This window comes from Schistocerca piceifrons, chromosome 4 (genome assembly GCF_021461385.2).
Source record: "Schistocerca piceifrons isolate TAMUIC-IGC-003096 chromosome 4, iqSchPice1.1, whole genome shotgun sequence".
Lineage (NCBI taxonomy): Eukaryota > Metazoa > Arthropoda > Insecta > Orthoptera > Acrididae > Schistocerca > Schistocerca piceifrons.
The window spans coordinates 304,715,843-304,733,309 of NC_060141.1; positions in this window are offsets into that span (position 1 = coordinate 304,715,843).

The following is a 17,467-nucleotide window of genomic DNA, read 5'->3' on the forward strand; positions in this document are numbered from 1 at the left end:
AGACTTGGGCGTTCTTGGTTGTTTGGAGTTTTTCTTGATTTCAATATACTATAGATCGCTCCAGTTCTGGCAATATCAGGAATATATTGTAACAAGAAACGTAATTAATCTGAGCAGGCGTCACGTTTTCATTGATTCGTCGTCCAGTCTCGAAGATCCAGTGACCACTGCGCTCCTAACTGAAGACGTTGTTACATCTACATGTCAGCTGCAGAGTCCCGTGTTCAACACTGCGCACCAAACGGTGTGCTCTGACACACTGGTACCATCACGAGTATTGTAGTCTGCCATTAGACCTTCCATAGGTCGCTCCTTGTCCTGATTTAAAGAGCAGGAGAGCGTCCGACTTCGACGATCTCAGATGGAGCTTGGACGTGAAACACCTTGTCTGCTCGTGGAATAATCCTCTTTGAACCGCTTTCCACAGGTGCTCCGGACAGTAGCACGAGATGCTCGCCCCCAGACACCAAGGCATAAAAATGTGCCAGAACATCATCACAAAATAAATTACCTTTTATTTATGGGTAAGCTGCGATTCATTGGCAGAACACTTAGAAGGTGCATCAGGTCTACTAAAGAGACTGCTTGCACCACGCTTGTCTGCTCTATTCTGGAGAATTGCTGTGCGGTGTGGGATCCGTATCAGATGGGACTGACGGATGACATCGCAAAAGTACAAAGAAGGGCAGCTGGTTTTGTATTATCGCAAAGTAGGGGAAATGGTGCCACTGACGTGATACGTGAATTGTAGTGGCAATCACAAAACAAAGGTGATTTTCGTTGCGACGGGACCTTCTCATGAAATTTCAATCACCGGTTTTCTCCTCCGACTGCGAGAACATTGGCAACCCCCTACATAGGGAGAAATGATAATCATGATAAAATAACAGAAATCAGGGTTCGCACAGAAAAATTTAAGTGCTCGTTTTTTCCCTGTGCCGTTCGAGAGTGGAACGGTAGACAGACAGCTCGAAGGTGGTTCATTGAACCCTCTGCCAGGCACTTTATTGTTTTTAGCAGGGCAATCACGTAGATGTAGACATATGAAAGCTATTAGCTCGTCTGTTTTAGTGCGTAGCTGTTGGACCCAGTGTTATAATCGGTAAGACAACTATGTTTCGAAGATTCTTAGCTTTATATTACTTGGAGACATTGTGTTTCCATCCTCTTGGCATTGTTAGACCGTACGTCTCCGTGAAATGCAAGAGAAGTGCTGGAGGATGACAGAGACGGGAATTTGAGGAGGCAAACTCGTCGTAGGGTACTTTTCTTTGGTGCAATTTCCAAATTAAAAAATGGGAGTGTAAAGCCAGCGTGGTATTCTATCGTACACTGAATCTTGGGGTGCAATTTGTTACAATTGTACTGAAAAAGTTACACGACCCTGTTATACAAAAGTATGATGTCATCGATGTATCTTTCGTAACACAATGCTCTCTGAATGTTTTGTGAGTAGGTTAAAGAATTCTGATGTTCAATGTAATTGATGTAAATGTTAGCTTTCATACTGGCAATGGGAAATGCCATGGGGGATCCCATAGATAACCCATCAGTGTGTCCATATGTGGTGTCTTTAAAAGCAAAGTTATTATGGATCAGAACAATTCTGAGCAAACGAAGGAATTTATCAAGTTTTTGAGAATCTAGACGAGAGAACATCCGTAAATTCGATTCGATAACAGGACTTATCTCATTAACGGGGACACTCGTATACATACTTACGATGCCCAGACTTCGTAGATTTGCATTACTAGTTACAGTCACATGCTTGAAGTGTGTAATTAACTCCTCTCTATACGTAATGACATTATAATCATGGAATAAATAATGCTTACTGAGGAAACATTGCAATTCCTTAACCAATAAGTAATCTGGGGAATTAAAAGCGTTGATAACTGGTCTCGAAGGAGTCTGCGCCTTATGTAGCTTCACTACACGCCTGAAGGTGGGCGTTCACAGATTCTTAAATTCTGCAGCGAACGTAGCTGTTTGGGCAAATGAGTACGTTTTGAAAATAGGGCAGGGAAGGAAGGCCTGTGCTTTCCGTACGTAGTCGGCCTCGTATAAAACTACTGATGAGCGGCCTTTGTCCGCCCGCACAATAATGGCGTTATTTTCCTAAAGCTTCCTATTAATGTCACGCAAAATGTATTGGTCTCGCGTGTGGACATCCTTCTTGTGGAGAATCCTCTGTTCTTGATTTTATTGATTTACTGTGCCAAGTTCTAGTGCAATGGCTTTATTCAGCTTTGGAAAGGTGGAGCATTTTCTTGGGTTATCAGCTTTAGCCGGCTCCAAATCAACGATAGTATGGACCACCAACGAACAGGCCGCGTTTCGATCACATGGGAAGCCAGTACTATTGGATAACCCTTTATCTGAAATCACATTTCTTCCAGATATATACTGCTGAAAATATCTTCCATACTGAGACAAATCGGACTTTTGCTCACATTCTCATAACGTAACATACGCAGCTTGTTTCTATGTAGTCACTGTCTTCTGCTCGAGCTACATAAATGTATAATTTCACTGTTTGTGTGCGAACGCACTTATTCTCTTTCAATAGCCCTCTTTGTGCACTTTGTATTACACTGACGCTAACTTCAAAAAACTTTTTGTATGATGTTTTCATGCGGATATATAATTCTGTTTCCTTTTGGCAGATCAGATTTATTTTCGTTTTGTGCACGGGAACTTGACATTTTGAGTGCTCTTGACCTGATTGATGAATCTGGTATGGTTGGATCACTGATACTTTAGGAGAGTGAAGTTAGTAAGTGGGGGATCCCTGACAGATGCATTCCGTGAATGTAATCTTATGTATTGACACTACTGGCCTTTATGTTCACATATGTTTTAATGAAAGGAATAAGGTTATTTCTGTTTTATGTCCGGATCATCGTGGTCTCTCCTCATACCCTTTTTGTTATGCTTTGGTCTGCATTATACCAATGTGTAAAAAGTTCTTGTGTGATACCAGCACCATACATGATTTATATCTAGTTTGTTTTCGTACATTAGATTTATGTTTTAGTTTTGTACTTACAATTGACACATCAGCTATTTAACCTTCATGGTGTCTTCAGTATAGGCTGACGGTTTTATGTGCTAACATAATATAAACTTACTATGTATGTACTTCACCACTTACATTTTCAGTCTACATAAGTGATTTTAATATGACGTTGTACGATGTTGGCTTATATGTCGAAGTACTTTTCCTTTTAATAGATTTATGGTTACGCATGTACTCACAGCCAAGTTTTGAATAGGGCTGCTACTAATTATTATTTATATGTTTTACTTAGACGTATTGTCAGTACCTATAGTTCTTTTTTTTAAATTTTTATAGAACTGCTTTGTATTTTACTTCTTTTTCATTTAAAAATAAATGCGCTTAAAAATTGTGTGTTAATTACAATCCAATGCCGGCCGCGGTGGCCCAGCGATTCTAGGCGCTTCATTCCGGAACCGGGCGACTGCTACGGTCGCAGGTTCGAATCCTGCCTCGGGCATGGATGTGTGTTACGTCCTTAGGTTAGTTACATTTAAGTAGTTCTAAGTTCTAGGGGACTGATGATCTCAGATATTAAGTCCCACAGTGCTAGGGGCCAGTTTTTACAATCCTCGCTTGATTAGTAGGTTACTTTAGCATTGATTTTATACCTCACTGTGATGATACTACGAAGGTTGCCCAGAATGTAGTGCACCGCATTTTTTCCTCAGCCGAAAACAATGTTACGAATGCTAACGTTACGTATGTATTATTTGAAATCTCCCGAGTGAGCGCGCCACGTTTTCGTCACTACCGACAGATAGCGTACCTGCAGGACAGTTTCTAAATGCCATCTGTAGGTTGAGTGAGTTACAAGCAACGTGCTTTCGTTGAATTTCTCACTGCAGAGAAAGAAACTGTGGGGAATATTCACAAAGTTGTGTATTGTGCAATGTATATGGAGCATCTGCTCTCGACAGAAGTACAGTTAGTCACTGGGCACGGAGGGTGAGTTCATCAGAAAGAGGTTCGGCAGAACTCCACAATTTTTAGTGGTCGGGGAGACCATCCACGCCTGTCACACCTGACATGTTGCAGTGAGCTGATGTTTTCATTTGTGAGGACATACTAAAGAATGCCGTTCGTGGAAGACATTTTGAGGACGATGAGGAGGTGATTTACACAGCAAATGGCTCCGACACCACGACAAAGACTGTACCGACAGAGCATACAAGACCTTGTTTCGCGCTGCAGGAAAGCCATAGAATGGGATGGAGATTACATGGAAAAATAGGGTGTGTGGACAAAACACCATTCTTTCGAGTGTGTTATTTATGTTCAAAGAATTCTTGAACAAAAAAATGCTGTGCTTTACTTTGTGGGCAATCCTTGTATGTAGTATTTCATTTGATACTTAAGTCGTCTTTAGCCACTGATGTTTGGTTTACTTTGTGGGCTCTTTAGTCGCACTTCTAAGGCTGGACCAATAGTAGTCTTATTGGGGTTGTTTGAGCCAATGCTCTAATGCTGCATACTTGTGTTTTCTTGGTTAATAGCATGGATGTGGTATAGTGTTGTCTTTGTAAAAGATATCTTTCTCAACTGTTTAAAATCTCCAGTCACGATTTCGTGTGTAATTTGTGTTCCGATTTCTAAGTTAATAATTTTCTTTTTGTTTCATTTACGTTTACATCCTGGTGAAGATGGTCTACGACCAAAGCAGATTGTGAATAAATAATTTAAGGGACAGCACTGTGTCCATCATTTATTTTTCCAAATAAAGCAAAGGTTATTAGCCGCCCCGATACCTTCTGCTCACTTTGCGCATCAAATAATTGATCTCAATAAACGTCTTTATTCATTGATATGCATCTGATAATCTTGCACATTACAGCAGCTTTCGTGGTTTCGTGATGCCGTTCTCTACACACTGGTTTGCAAAACATGAGGATGAAAGTAGCTTTCGCATGCTTTGCCACAGCCCAGTAACATAACTCTATGAAACATGGACTATTCAAAGAAACAACTGGTACAGTGTCTTACGTAACATTACTGAAATAAATACCCAGTGAGATGAACAGATATTTTGAAAGAAGATGAGACACTCTCTCACTATTCTCCATTTTCAAAATAACAATTTAACGCTGATTTTTCACCCAGCACATAGTGTCTATGAAATAACAGCAAGTTATCAGGATGAGCAGGCTGTGACGGAAGCGAGTACATTTTTAAGAATGAAGGGTCTTTATAGTTGATTTCCTTCAAAAAGTATTTTTATCGATGAAATTAGAATTAAATCACTATGCTTAGCTGCATGCAGGCGTTGATATACGTCAACGGGGACAGGTGAAAATGTGTGCCCCTACTGGGACTCGAACCTGGGTTATCCTGCTTACATGGCAGACACTCTATCCATCTTTTTTTCCCTTTTTTTATTTTTTTGGTTCGGTAATTGTCGTTGCGCTTGGTCTGGGTGGACGTCATAGGACGTCTGTTCAACTTGACTGGTGATTCCTTTACTCAGTTTTTGTATTACAGAGGGCCAGTGGCTCTCTGACCGAACAGGCTGAGCTACCGTGCCGGCATCTCAGCCACCGAGGACTTATCTCTGGCACGCCTCCCTTGAGACCCACATTCGCAACTTTTTGTTCCACACTATATTCATAGTACCCCTGCCCACTAATTACTTGCAGCTTTTTGCCGATTACCGTAAGAGTTCGGGCACTGTTTGTGCATCCGCACAGAAGCAGATGGTCAGATGGCCAGTGAGCTTTAACTATATATATCTTTTTTTCTGGAGTTGAGAACAAATACGGAGTTCAGTCATTCAACAGTAAATCTCTCAGGGGACGTTGGGAGCTAGAGAGCCACATGCAGCTTTTATGGAAAGGATCATCACGAAGCAGTTACGGGAGACAGAGTGCTGGTCCCCACAATTCCTTCCATGGTGTATAGACAACATGTTCTGTCGACGGTGCAGAAAATGGCCTACCTGGACCTACCTTGGCCTCTTGACACTGCAGAGGCCGCCACTATGAGGTAAATGACGGTCACCCAGCCAATGCATTATGACAGCGTCGTAAATGCTCTTTGCGAACGGGCATGGTGGTCATAAACATCTCCAAGTTTCCATGTTCACTCTGGGCAGGACACTATTGAGGGAGTCATCAGGTGGTGCCATCATTCACCCTGTAGGGTTTTTTTGGGAAGCCTCAGGCATTCAAAACAATTTTAGCAGGAATGAGCATTTACGGTAGTTCTGAAACAATCTATGTTGGGACATGGAGGGGAGCAATCGAGCTCATGGAGTCTTGTGACGGGCACAAAACCCATGTGGGTGTGGTGGTGGGAGTGCTTTGATGGAAAGTGAGGCGAGGTGACACTTGGTCTTCTGACTGAGACTGCTGTCTGGAGTGGTCTTCTCATACAGACTTTGATCTGGAGAGGATCCTTGTCCGGACTTTCATTATGAGTGGGTGCACTTGGAACTCTTGTCCTGAGCATAACTCCACGTTACCACTGGTCTTCACTGGGGAGCCTGTGGCGAGGGCTTAGCTGTGCCGCTAGATTTGACTGTAGTCATCTCGAACAACTTGTTGTCCCGAGAGCAGGCTTATTTGTGATAGGTCTGCCGCTTTGACGTTTGATCTGCTAGTGCACACTGCCATATAAATGAGTCAGATTGGTCCAGTGCAAGTGTCACATGATGGAATCTGCCAAGACTTCAGTGCTCCAGCAGAGCTTAATTTCGGTCCAACTAACAGATCGCTAAGCGTGACTTTGTAAATTATGTGCCCACAATAGGGAATCACAGGCACCACACGTTGCTGCTCTGCTAGATGCGTGAACCATGACCGACACCTGAGGCAGCGCTGCACATTGAGAAAAGGGGTACTGTGTAGCAGCTCCGGCGTGTAAGAGAAAACAAGATCGTTACCTCACCACTTGCACTCACCTGCACCAAAGTAGTATAACTTCTGTCCGGAATAAATCCATCAAGGTCTATTCAGCGTTAGGTAGTTCCAGATTGCGTCATCCATGTTTAAAACCTGAGTAAAATAGTCAGTCAGACAAACCTTTGTCTTTGACAACCAGCAGTCACACTGTTAGTTGCGTATTTGTGCTACCATTGTATCATATTTATTTTTGTCATCGTGCTCAACATGTATTTTTGTCCAATTTTTAATCAATAAACTCGTGTCATAACATTATACCACCAGTCCATTGTAGTCTAGCAATATCACTTTCATTCAAAGACAGTAATTACACCGGAATCACCGAGATTTATGATGTTACACTTGATTTTACAAAAGGGATTGTCCAGTCGCCATGGACGGCCATGTATGCTGTGCAAGGTGGTCCCATGCAGGCCACATGTTGGTTGGGAGTTCTTGCAGTACAGCGTTACATTCTTCCACCAGCGCCATTGACAAGTTCCTCAGCTCTTTCCTACACGTGATCATTGGAATTTAAGTCAGGGGAACATACACAGAGGTTCATTCGCCTTTTATCCTCTCATTCCAGGAGCTCCTCTACCATCGCGATTCGATGTGGTCGCCCACTGAATACAGCCCTGAACAGAAAGGCTTGGGGAAGGAGTACATCGTCACTGTAACGTGTACCCTGTAACGTGTACCTGTGAATGTACGGATGTACCATGTTCAAAGAGGTACCATGTCCAAAGATCTGCGATGGTGTCCAGAACATTCAGAAATGAATGATCGAGGTCCTCCTCTCGAATTAGAGCAGAGTTAGTCCGCTTAATGATTCTGAATGTAACCTCATCTGGCAAGAGATATGAAAATGTAAGCACTCATGAATGTTGTTGAACATGATACTTTTGATGGTCCAGCGTTGCTGTGAGTTGAGGCATAATGTTACATCGACGTACTCACCTCCAAATTTATGAACACGGTGCACTCATCGGCCAACATTGTTGGAACGAGAGGATATTCGGCGAATCGACCGGCAGCTAGTTCTCGCGACTTAAATCCCATTGAGGGCGAGTGGGAAGCGTTGGGGTGACGTATTACAGCACGTCCACGTGGACCAATGATCATCCAGCAGTTTTCAACAGCATGAGAGCACGTTGCAGAGCATTCATTGATTCATTGCTTTTTGAAGTATCCATGGGACCATCATCAAACATGCTGACTTTTGTAAAAATATTACCTTTCAATAAAAGTGTCGTATCTGTTCGTCTCATTGCATATTACTTTCAGTTTAGCTGTAGCAGCTCTTTCTACGTATGCTCCAAAATTTCAGTGAGCTGTGTTACTTGGCGGTAACACTGTGGCGAGGCGTGGTCGGTTGTCCGCTCTCTCTCTTTCACTTATCGTAAGTCCATCTACCACGATATACTTCTTTCTGACGTCCCTTCAGTCTGTAGTAACGTATACTTGCCAGGCAGTGTAAAGCAGCGTTGATGAAACTACTAAATAATATCTATCACACAGAGGCCGTGTAACTCCAGTTGAAAGTCAGTTGCTGAAGGTTTATTTTTAAAAAACATGGCGTTCGGTGGATGCAGTCTACTGGCAGAAAGCATTTAAAATTAGATTGATGGAAACACATAAAATGGCTATCAAGTCCGTATTTAACATGGTAATGCTCTCTCATTCAAAGTTCGCTCTCTGTGCAACATAGTTTCACTCGAAAAGCAGCCAGAATTTTTGCAAGTCCGACCCGACTAATTTTCACGTTCTACTAGGTACCGACCCAAAAAAACACACGGTCGTTTCAGTGGTCTTCTTCGAAACAAGTGCTCGCCAAAGTATTCTCTCCAGAGCACAAAACATGCCACGTGGAACTGTTACTACGACCAGAAAGTTCACATGCTCATAACTCTCAAACTATTTTATTTGGAAACACCAAACGTTCATTAAAATGTTCGTAACTCCAGTCCCTCAGTCACGAGGTATTCGAACCGCAATTAACTCACTATTTCTTCAATTTTCAGAGAATTTTTTCGGAGCTATCTAAAATGGTGTTATCCGTAGGCTGGTTAGCAAGCGCCTATCTCGAATTACTCTGCTCACTGCCCACTCCACTATGTTCTCGTGGGAACAGCTTAATTCTGATTGCCTGTTAATCTAAACGACCAATCTGAATGTTCCTTCCAAATCATTCTCAAGACAAAACTAGCGTTATCCCACAATAATCTGATAGTAATTAACGTCATAAAGCTTCAGTTTCTAGTATATTGTTTAATCAAAATAAGCGAAGTACGAATTATTCTCCAAACTGATAAATAAACTTCTGTCTCTAACTTTCATTCTGGCTGCTTTTATACAAAAGCAAGCTCACACCGCCATATATCATCTGAATCATGCTTGCACCATAATTTCCCACAGTCTACACTCCTGGAAATGGAAAAAAGAACACATTGACACCGATGTGTCAGACCCACCATACTTGCTCCGGACACTGCGAGAGGGCTGTACAAGCAATGATCACACGCACGGTACAGCGGACACACCAGGAACCGCGGTGTTGGCCGTCGAATGGCGCTAGCTGCGCAGCATTTGTGCACCGCCGCCGTCAGTGTCAGCCAGTTTGCCGTGGCATACGGAGCTCCATCGCAGTCTTTAACACTGGTAGCATGCCGCGACAGCGTGGACGTGAACCGTATGTGCAGTTGACGGACTTTGAGCGAGGGCGTATAGTGGGCATGCGGGAGGCCGGGTGGACGTACCGCCGAATTGCTCAACACGTGGGGCGTGAGGTCTCCACAGTACATCGATGTTGTCGCCAGTAGTCGGCGGAAGGTACACGTGCCCGTCGACCTGGGACCGGACCGCAGCGACGCACGGATGCACGCCAAGACCGGAGGATCCTACGCAGTGCCGTAGGGGACCGCACCGCCACTTCCCAGCAAATTAGGGACACTGTTGCTCCTGGGGTATCGGCGAGGACCATTCGCAACCGTCTCCATGAAGCTGGGCTACGGTCCCGCACACCATTAGGCCGTCTTCCGCTCACGCCCCAACATCGTGCAGCCCGCCTCCAGTGGTGTCGCGACAGGCGTGAATGGAGGGACGAATGGAGACGTGCCGTCTTCAGCGATGAGAGTCGCTTCTGCCTTGGTGCCAATGGTCGTATGCGTGTTTGGCGCCGTGCAGGTGAGTGCCACAATCAGGACTGCATACGACCGAGGCACACAGGGCCAACACCCGGCATCATGGTGTGGGGAGCGATCTCCTACACTGGCCGTACACCACTGGTTATCGTCGAGAGGACACTGAATAGTGCACGGTACATCCAAACCGTCATCGAACCCATCGTTCTACCATTCCTAGACCGGCAAGGGAACTTGCTGTTCCAACAGGACAATGCACGTCCGCATGTATCCCGTGCCACCCAACGTGCTCTAGAAGGTGTAAGTCAACTACCCTGGCCAGCAAGATCTCCGGATCTGTCCCCCATTGAGCATGTTTGGGACTGGATGAAGCGTCGTCTCACGCGGTCTGCACGTCCAGCACGAACGCTGGTCCAGCTGAGGCGCCAGGTGGAAATGGCATGGCAAGCCGTTCCACAGGACTACATCCAGCATCTCTACGATCGTCTCCATGGGAGAATAGCAGCCTGCATTGCTGCGAAAGGTGGATATACACTGTACTAGTGCCGACATTGTGCATGCTCTGTTGCCTGTGTCTATGTGCCTGTGGTACTGTCAGTGTGATCATGTGATGTATCTGACCCCAGGAATGTGTCAATAAAGTTTCCCCTTCCTGGGACAATGAATTCACGGTGTTCTTATTTCAATTTCCAGGAGTGTATTTGTACAAGGTTTTATGAAAAATGACATATTAGCTTTTAACATATGTCCAACATACACTCTCTCAATTACTCTCACGCACTCGCACAACAAAATATAATCAAATAACAGTTTTGACCGATTTTTGTGTTATGAAATGCACAGTGACTAAAGGGTTGAAAAAGAAAATTATAATTAATTGATTTTTATGCACTGGTAACTTTGTAATGGCTTGAAATGATAATGGAAGTCAATCTGTATTTGCTCCTAACATGGTTTTAAAAAATTTGCGGTGGTTTTACACTTTTAGGTAATTTTCTTTATCTCCGGCACTATAATAAACAAAAATCTAAAATTTTTGCAGCATCATTCCATTAGTAACAAAAGGCTATATACCGAACTTTAACAAAATCGGATAATAACTAGTATGGATTATTTAACTTCCTAGAGGGTATGAATCTTCTTATTGACTGACTGTTACGATATGTACTTCCCACGGTAGGCAGCGTCAGCTGCTCTGTGAGCAGAGCGAAAAAAACATAGCCATCCTGCAGCCACCGTACCAAATGGCTGCGTGCCTTACTGCAACGAACGTCATCTCGTAATAACTTGCAACATTACCAAACATCACGCGGAAGATACTTCGTCATTTGGTTTTGCACACCAGTGTACATTCATCGATAAAGTAGTATTAAACTGAAGCGCCAAAGAAACTGGTACAGGCGTGCGTATTCAAATACAGAGAAATGTAAACAGGCAGAATACTGCGCTACGGTCGGCAACGCCTATAAAAGACAAGTGTCTGGCGCAGTTGTTAGATCGGTGACTGCTGCTATAATGGCAGGTTGTCAACTTTTAAGTGAGTTTGAACGTGGTTACAGTCCGCGCACTAGCGATGGGACACAGCTACTCCGAGGTAGCGAAGTGGTGATTCTCCCGTTCTGCCATTACACGAGTGTACCGTGAATAGCAGGAATCCTGTAAAACATGAAATCTCCGACATTGCTGCGGCCGTAAAATGATCCTACAAGAACAAGACCAACGACGACTGAAGAGAATAGTTCAACGTGACAGAAGTGAAAAACTTCCGCAAATTACTGTAGATTTCAATGCTGGGCCATCGAGGTGTGTCAGCGTGCGACTCGTCCGACCGGGCAACATGTTTCCAGTGATCAAAAGTCCAATGTCCATGTTGATAGGCCCAGGCGAGGCGTAAAGTTTGGTGACGTGCAGTCATCAAGGGTACAGGAGTGCACCTCCGGCTCCGAAAGCCCAAACCGACGATGTTTCGTTGAATGATTCCCACGCAGACACTTGTTGATGGACCAGCATTGAAATCTGCAGCAATTTTCGGAACGGTTGCATATTTGACACGCTGAACGTATCTCTTCAGTCGTCGTTGGTCCCGTTATTGCAGGATCTCTTTCCGATGTCGGAGATTTGATGTTTCACGGAATTCCTGATATTCACGATACACTCTTGAAGTGGTCGTACGGGAAAATCTCAACTTCATCATTACTTCGGAGATGCTGTGTCCCATCGCTCGTGAACCGACTACAACAACACGTTCAGACTCACTTAAATCTTCATAACCTGCCATTGTACTAGCAGTAGCCGATCTAACAACTGCAGCAACCACTTGTCTTATACAGGCGTTGCCGACTGCAGCGCCGTATTCTGCCCTTTTGCATAACTCTGTATTTGAATACGCATGCCTATACCAGTTTCTCGAGCGCTTCAGTGTACAATCACACTGCAAGCGTACCTCCGAAACAGTATTATTTCTTCTTCATATACTTAGCTGACAACCTTAGAGCCACCTTCAAGGTAAGTCGCAGGCAGCATTTAAAGCACCCGACACAATACTGTTGAGCAAAAGCACGTGTCTTAGAGATAAAATTATCGGCAAGAAAAGCGTCACTCACTGATAAAACTTTATGCGGCTAAGAGCAAAACAAAGCAAGTGCGTCGTAAAAAAGTACACAATGCTCACTAGTAACGTGGTTGACTATTAAAATGGGAATCATTGGTTGTGGTCCCAGGTTGTGAAGACTCAGAACAATAGTTCCTCTAAGAGCAGAGGCATGAAATGTACGGTTCATATGAATGGCTGGGCAGGTAATTTTCGTCTCCGTTGATAAGATTGTTTTCTGATTGCATTTCCACAGCTTAAATGACCACTAAATCACAACTGAACGAAGATGTGGCCGTTTCCCGACTTCGCAAAAATGCATGGAATGGCCAGCGAAAATACAATTTTCAGCCACTGCAGGTTGTTGGGATGTAGGGGGCGGGTGTGTCACCACTGGTGTTCAATGCACCACTCTTGTACAGTGACTATTTTGTCGTCTGTAGCTTCTGCCATGCTGACGACGGATTTCAAGTATGCCCGTCTTTCATATAAGAAAATGATCTTTCAGACTTCAGACGAGCTGCCGTCGTGGTGGCCGGTGGGAGAAAGATTACGTCCACCTTATGTTTTATTATTATTCTGTCTATGATAGTAGTATAACGACTTCTGAATATTCTGTGGTTGAGGATATCGCCGTTTCATCACCTCAAAATTTAAAGTTCAAATCATAGGAGTGTTCAAATATCACGTGATCATTTCAGTTGGAACAGCGCTGTTAACGGGGGTTAGTTGCTTGACGTAGCTTATCAGCCTAGAAATAACAATAATAAAAATTGTAATATGCCGTCAGTGATAAGACCTGATGTATATTTAGATGGCTGTAGCCATTTCTACTGAACAATTTTTTTAGAGTGATTCAGATTCATGCGACGGTTTTGTAGCGTCAGATATAAACTACACCACTGGGCGGCCACGAACTTCCAGTTACAGATACGGATCAATTGGATTTCTGCACAGTATGAAACCAAGCTTCCAGGAGACTTTCTATGACGAAGGGCGTGGAAGAAGGGTGCTGCAAAATCGTAGTCCAGACTAGTGCAATTTTTTTTCCAAGTTCAGTGTGGGGCTTGGTATTACTTCGAATCATTTCGTGACATAACGAATAATAAGAACAATCTCGCTGAACAGTAGATCAGTAGGAGATGTGATACGCATGCTTTTTTTTTCTTTTTTTCCCTATCTTGTTCGATGCTGTCCACCACGAATTCCTCTCCTGTGCCAGATTCTTCATCTCGGAGTAGCACTTGCGGCCTACGTCCTCAATAGTTTGCTGGATGCATTCCAGGCTCTGTCTTCCTCTACAGTTTTTGCCCTCTAGTTCCCTGTAGTACCATGAAAGTCATTTCCTGACGCCTTACAGATGTCCTCTCATCCTGTCCCTTCTCACTATGTTTTGCACGTATTCCTTTCCTCCCCGATTCTCTGCAGAACCTCCTCATCCTTATTTGTCAGTGTACCAAATTTTCAATATTTGGCTGTAGCACCACATCTCAATTGCTTCGATTCACTTCTGTTCCGGTTTTCCTACAGTCCATGTTTCACTACCATACAATGCTGCGCTCTGGACTACGTTCTCAGTAATTTCTTTCTCTAGTTAAGGCTTTCTGTTTCTTCTTCTATCACACCAAACATATCTCCCCCCTCATAGAGGCCTTCAATGTACTCTTTTCACCTATACCCTCTCTCTTCTGTATTCAGGAGTGGAATTCCCGTTACACATTAGTGTTATCACCCTTGCTTTTGATTTCGGCGAAGGTTATTTTGACTTTTGTATATGCTGAGTCAGAATTTCAAACAATCATTTCTTTTTAGATATCTTCACATTTTTCATGCAGCCACTTCGTCTTAGCTTCCCTGCACTTCCTATTTATTGAATTCTTCAGCGACTTGTATTTCTGCGTTCTTGGATTTCCCTGAACACTTTTTACTTCTTTATTTCATTGATCAGCTGAAGTATTTGTTCTTTCACTTATGGTTTCTTCCCGTTTATCTTCTTTGTACCTACGTTTTTGTATCCAACTTCTGTGATTGCCTTTTTTTAGAGATTTCCATTTTTCTTCAACATTACTGCCTTCTGGGCTAAAGCTTATTGCTTTATCCACAGCCTTAGAGAACTTCAATCATATCTCGTCATTCCTAAGTGCTTCCGTAACCCACTTCTTTGTGTACTGATTCTTCCTGACTATTATCTTAAACTTCAGTCTACTCTTCATCATTACGAAATTGTGATCTGAGACTATATTTTCTCCCGGGAACGCCTTACAGTCTAGTTTCTGACCGCAATGTAATGTAACTGTAAACTTTCCGTATCATCCGGTTTTTTCTAAATATATCCCCTCCTCCTGTCTTTCTAGAACAGAGTATTCGCTATTACTAGCTGAAATTTATTACATAACTCAGTTAGCCTTGTTGCTATCTTATTCCTTGTCGCAAGTCAATTTTCTCTTGTTACCGTTTCTTCTACTCCTTCGGCTGCAATTGCATTGATTTGCATTGCAATTGTAATGATTTTCAGCTTTCCACGTCGGCACGTATAATTGAATTATCGTTGTCGGTGTTGGTTTGCAGTCGATTCTGATAAAAACAACCCTATCACTGATCTGTTCGCAGTAGCACACTCTCTTCCCTACCTTCCTGTTCATAACGAATCCTACTGCTGTTATACTATTTTCTGCTGCTGTTGATATTCCCCTATACTCATCTGATCGGAAATCCATGTCTTTATTCCATTTCACTTCACTGATCCCTACTAAATCTAGATTGAGCATTTGCATTTCATTTTTCAGATATTCTAGCTTTCCTACCGTTAAAGCTTCCGACATTCCATGCCCGGACTCATATGGTCACCTTCCCCTTGGCAGCCCCCTCCCAGTGATTCGAATGGGGCCTATTCTGGAATATTTTGCCAATGGAGAGATCATCATGTCCTTTGGACATATGTAATGTGTCTTTAATACAATGGTTTTCATTGACTTCTCAATTCTCATGCCGCCTTTAGGAGCAAAGAAAGGAGGGTGCCCTGAACAACTGTCCACTCATCCCCCCTCTTTGACAAGGCCGTTACTAATCAAAATTTAGGCAGAGTTGGGTTTCGAGTACGGGATCGACACCGTTTCGGTTACTAATCAAAGATTCTACACATAGACCATTGTGGGGACTGATGATCTCAGATATTAAGTCCCATAGTGCTTAGAGCCATTTGAAGCATTTGAGGACCACCGTGTTCGATGTCACACTACCCGCTCTGAGTTGCTTATTGTTTAGTAGAAATCACTTGATTCTGAAAATATTTTGTGAAGATCGGTTGACGATTCATGGTCTGTGCAGAAACAACGTAACTTATTGTGGCTCTGTTTTTTATGTTGGGATTTTCTAATGCACTTACTGGTCGTTTGCCCTCAGATCTGCAAGCACATTGAGCAAAGGAGCCTTGCACCCTTACGTCTCACTCAGGAATCTTGTATCACGAAACTTCAGCTATCTCTCTGTTTCTTTTTTTTTTCTTCGAAATCAGTCTTATTGTGCTCTAAATTCGATGTCGCAATGCACAGAAACAGTGCCCTTATAGGGTAAGCGTTCGCTAGTCTTAATGTCATTCGACTTATTTGCAATATTCTGTTGCATTCAGATAGTTTATTTTCCACAAACAGTGTTGTTTTTTGTAGCAGTTCTGTATCACTACGTACAGACCGATGGAAATGGGTATTTATTATAATCGCCTTAATGTACGATGTAGTTCAATAAGTGACGCAACAAATGTTTTTCTGAAAGCATGTTGGTTTTATTCAGGTTTGGTTCAAATGGCTCTGAGCACTATGGGACTTAACATCTATGGTCATCAGTCCCCTAGAACTTAGAACTACTTAAACCTAACTAACCTAAGGACATCACACAACACCCTGTCATCACGAGGCAGAGAAAATCCCTGACCCCGCCGGGAATCGAACCCGGGAACCCGGGCGTGGGAAACGAGAACGCTACCGCACGACCACGAGCTGCGGACTATTCAGGTTTCCAGTACTCAAAATTACTCCCCACAAAACCCTATTTTTCAGTATAATCCTCGTTCCATGTGCCGGTCTTACGTCACCTCACTGGGAGGTCCTCTGTATCAGTATGGCACCACTCTACTAGTCTTCGTCGGAGCTAATGTCTTGCTGTATCAGTAACATCCCATCATCCACGTACTGTTTCCTGCGGATTGCATCCTGCATTGGGGCCATCAGACGGAAATAGGGAGGTGCGAGATGCAGGCTTTAAGGTGGATGGGTATGAACAGTTCAATGAAATGTTTTAAGCTCCTCTCCATGGCGCAGAGTTGGGTGCGGCTTTGCCTTGTCATGGAGAAGGTGAAGTTTGTTTGCATTTTTGTAGTGACGAATATGCTGAAGTCGTTTCCTCAGTTTTCCGAGGTTAGCACAATACATGTCGCAGCTGTCATATTGAGTACATGGTAACGTCAGAGTTGATGGTTGCACCATGATTGGGGATATGAAACCTTCAAGGTCCCACAACACTTTCGCCATGACATTAACGGCTGAGAGTGCGGCTTTGAACTTTTTGATCAAAGGAGAGAAGGTGTAGCGCCACTACGTGGATTGCCGGTTTGTTCCCGGTTCGAGGTTATGAATCTATTTTCCATCGCCTGTAATGATGCTCGAGAAAAATTGTCACGATCAATCCTGTAACGCGCAACAATTCAGCACAGATCCTCCCTCGTTGCCCTTTTTTCGGTCTTTTGTGTGGCGGCGAGGAACCACTCGAAGACACACCTCTGCGTGCCCCAACTGGGAGACGAGTG